The sequence below is a fragment of the Vidua macroura genome, chromosome 1 (genome assembly GCF_024509145.1).
Source record: "Vidua macroura isolate BioBank_ID:100142 chromosome 1, ASM2450914v1, whole genome shotgun sequence".
Lineage (NCBI taxonomy): Eukaryota > Metazoa > Chordata > Aves > Passeriformes > Viduidae > Vidua > Vidua macroura.
In genome coordinates, this window is record NC_071571.1 from 53,943,096 (window position 1) to 53,946,448 (window position 3,353).

General features: G+C 47.7%; 1 protein-coding gene across 4 annotated transcripts in view; it reads right to left on the minus strand.

Moving 5' to 3' along the window:
• RALA (RAS like proto-oncogene A) overlaps positions 1 to 3,349 on the minus strand; it is a 32,546-nt gene extending 29,197 nt beyond the window's left edge. The window contains exon 1 of one of the 4 annotated variants that reach the window (XM_053986276.1): positions 3,248 to 3,349. The gene's annotated coding sequence lies outside the window, so the exon portion shown is untranslated. Of the gene's footprint in view, positions 1 to 2,587; positions 2,679 to 3,247 lie in introns of those variants that run through there. The other 3 variants (XM_053986284.1, XM_053986292.1, XM_053986309.1) reach the window with 3 other exon arrangements.
• Between the last annotated feature and the right edge of the window lie 4 nt (positions 3,350 to 3,353).

Below are 3,353 nucleotides of genomic sequence, written 5' to 3' on the forward strand. Positions count from 1 at the left end.
TGCTGTAAAGAGCCCCTAAGGCTCCAGCCTATAAGCCTAGCCTGATAGTTATGGTTTGCACAACTACCAAAGAGATTCAACAAGCAGCTGTAACCACTGATAAGTCCTTGGGCTTTAGGTACTGACTCTGACTCACAATAGTGTAGTTAAGAAAACAGGACGAGTAGCAAAACAGGATTTAATAATCCCCTGGTTTGCAAGGTACATTTTCTATAAAGTGATTCTAAGTTATTTATGTCTACAATGACTATAACCAATTTCAGATTCTGCAGACAGTATGCCTTAAAAATAACTTTTTATAAACTATTCTGAGAGCTGATTTTAAGTAGTGCAACAGACTAATAAAATGTAACATTTTCTTCCCTACTTAGCAAGTTATAAAATGTAAAATATTTTGCAGAACATTTAGTGGACATACATAATACCAACTGTTCTATTTACTTGGTTCCTCACATAAATTCTTCCTAAGGTAGAAAGGAGGCTTAACACAGATGTCCTGTAATTGTGCGTTTGAGGCAGGCAGGCTACAATATGTTCACAAGAATGCTGTCACTAGCCTATCAAACTACCTTGTTCACATAAAATAGATTTCAATTTAGACACAAAGTAATTTCCATAGCTTGGAGCCATTAGAAGTTTACTGGAAGCTGGCTGTAAGCACTTTCAAGGGGGTGGGGAGTTCCCTGTCTAGAAGACATGTTATCAGCCACTGATTCCCAGGACCACTATATCCTACAGTACTCGCTAGGACAGCAAAGCAACCAAATCTAATCACAAAGTTAAAAGAATTGCAGCAAAAATAATGCTGTTTTCAGATGGCTGAAATGCAGTGCCTAAACAACTTTTCACACAAGTCACTGTATCTACAATTTCCTTTGATATCAGAGACTGCCATATATCAGTTTCTAAGATAGCACATCTTTTGCCTCAGCAATTATCTTCTTCCAAGTCAGATACACTTGAAATTTAACAGGAGCAAAAACACTTCTTAGATGGAACACCTTTGTTTCAGGGTAATCCCTCAAAAAAAGTAGATACAGGGATGTCAGTGTATGCCTTAGTAACTGAGGTTAAGAACACAACTGTTTTTATGGGAACTAGAAGTCAGTCTGAATACAGAAGACACATGGACCACTGCAAGGTCTCCAACTACACTTCAGTCACAACAGTCTTGTGCTCCTGCCTTATCCTCACAGCCACATCTCTCCCTGCCCCACTTCCCCATGCCCCATGCCCATCCCTGTTTCTATGGGTTATTTATCTAAAGAGTACATGACCACTGGTGACAGAGATTACAAAGAATGCACAGCTGGGAAACATTCCAGTTTTCAGTTTCATGGTTAAAGTTTCCTTAAGGTCCAAAAAAAAAAAAAAAAAAAAAAAAAAAAGACAACATTATTACAACAATGTCTAAGAACACACAACTCAAAATACTTCACCTTAGGATGTTTATAATCTTTCCCTTACTCAAATTCAAAAGAGCACTAAAAAGCAAAGACCGAGATCAAGGAATTTGCAATAGTGGAGTAGTACACTTACTATCCAGCAACACAGCTTATTTAACCTCACAGTTAACCTCTCATGCAGTGGACTGAAGGCTTTTTTTTATATTTATGCGCAACATTATGTCATATTCTCCTATTTCTACAGAAAACAATAAAGGGTAAACATGACTAGCACTACCAATTTCTCAAATTTCCACCATTTGGAGGCTTCCACAAAAAATGTTTGACAAACTGTCATGCAAGCACAGACTGAAGGATTTAAATCTACATCAGAGATTGACATATCAAACAGTTGTTCTTCACTCTATTAAGAATGTTCACAGTTTCCCAGGACTTAAATGTTGAGGTACATGCTATTAGAGTAATAAGTCAGCCAAAAAGAAATGGATTTTTAATTAAAAATACAATTATAATCACTACTAATCACCCAGAAAACTAACAGAAGAGCAGAACCTTCTCCCAGCACAGCCCCTCTCTCAGGAGCTCCTCTCTTTTCAGTTTAACTTCCAGTGGAAAAGACAAAGAACAACTGATAGGTTATGGAGAGATCTGAACATAAAACAGTATGTGAACTGAAATGCCAGCAGAGGCACATATTGCTTACACTTCTGCAAGTCTAATGTTTTCCAGTGCAGAATGCAAGTCTCTTTCAAATTAGAACTGGAAATGCAAGCACGAAACAAAACATCAGTCATTTTGAGTCTGAAAAAAACATTTTGGCAGTCTTTCTGCCAGGACGGTTTGGGGATGCTGCAAAACAAACACACAGATTGTTCTTCAGGCGGCTCTTGGGATACGTATGGCCCACTTAACATTTTCATTTTAAAGACTCAATTAAGGAGAAGGAGCTGAAGATATTAACTTCCATTTAAAAGAAACCCAAAAGCAAACACCAAATCGCTTACCTAACCTAACGGGTGAGCATCGAAAGGTTCTTTCATTCGGGGAACTTAATAGTATACTTCGTACTTCTCCCTTGTGTTACAAGAACACACAAGATCTAGTTACCAGTAACTACAGAAAAGCCCAGCACATGAAAGTGGGCAGCTATTAAATGTTACAGAAGCCCTGTTCTTACTCACCCTAGAACCGCAGCGCCCACATACACGCACAGGGTCTCCGGCACCCGGCCGGGGCAGGAATCGCCGCTGCAGCCGCCGCTCGGTCCCGCCGGGCCGGTGGGTGAGCGCCCCGACCCCCTTCCCCGCCAGCCCCGGGGCGCGGCCCCTTTGTTCGGTGTGCCGCCGCGGCAGCACCCCACCCTCCGCAGGTACGGCCGGCGCCCGCCACCGCCCCGCAGCCCCAAGAAGCCGCACCCGCCCGCCGCCGCAACAGGCGGCCGGATGCCGGCGCGGCCCCACCGCCCCCTCCCCGTTGTTTCCGCGCCCGGGCGGGCCACGGCCGCAGGTCGCCAAGGTCGACGCCTGTAACCTTCAGGGAGCGGTCATCAGGCCCCCGCATGAGGTTCGGGGCGCCGCCCGCCCGTCCGCACACCCCGGGGTGGGGCCGGCAGGCGTACACTGCCGGCCGGGGACGGCGAGGCGGCAGCCGCACCCCGACACCAATTCCCGGGCGGCGCAGAGCAGCGGGCGAGGAGCCGCCGGAAGCCCCCGCTCGCACGGCAGCTTCCCCCACACCAGAGAGCTCCCCCGGCGCGGGCGGAGCCGGGTCCTTGCGTTCCCCCCAGCCCCGGCCCCGGCGGCTTCACCCCGGCCCGGCCCGGCCGCGCGCCCCCGTCCCACCTGCGGCGGTGGTGCCGGCGGCGCCCGAGGAGCGCGCGGGGAGGGGCGGAGCGCGCGAGGTGAGGCCCTGGCACCGCCCCCGCGCGCACGGCCGGCGGCGCGCGCG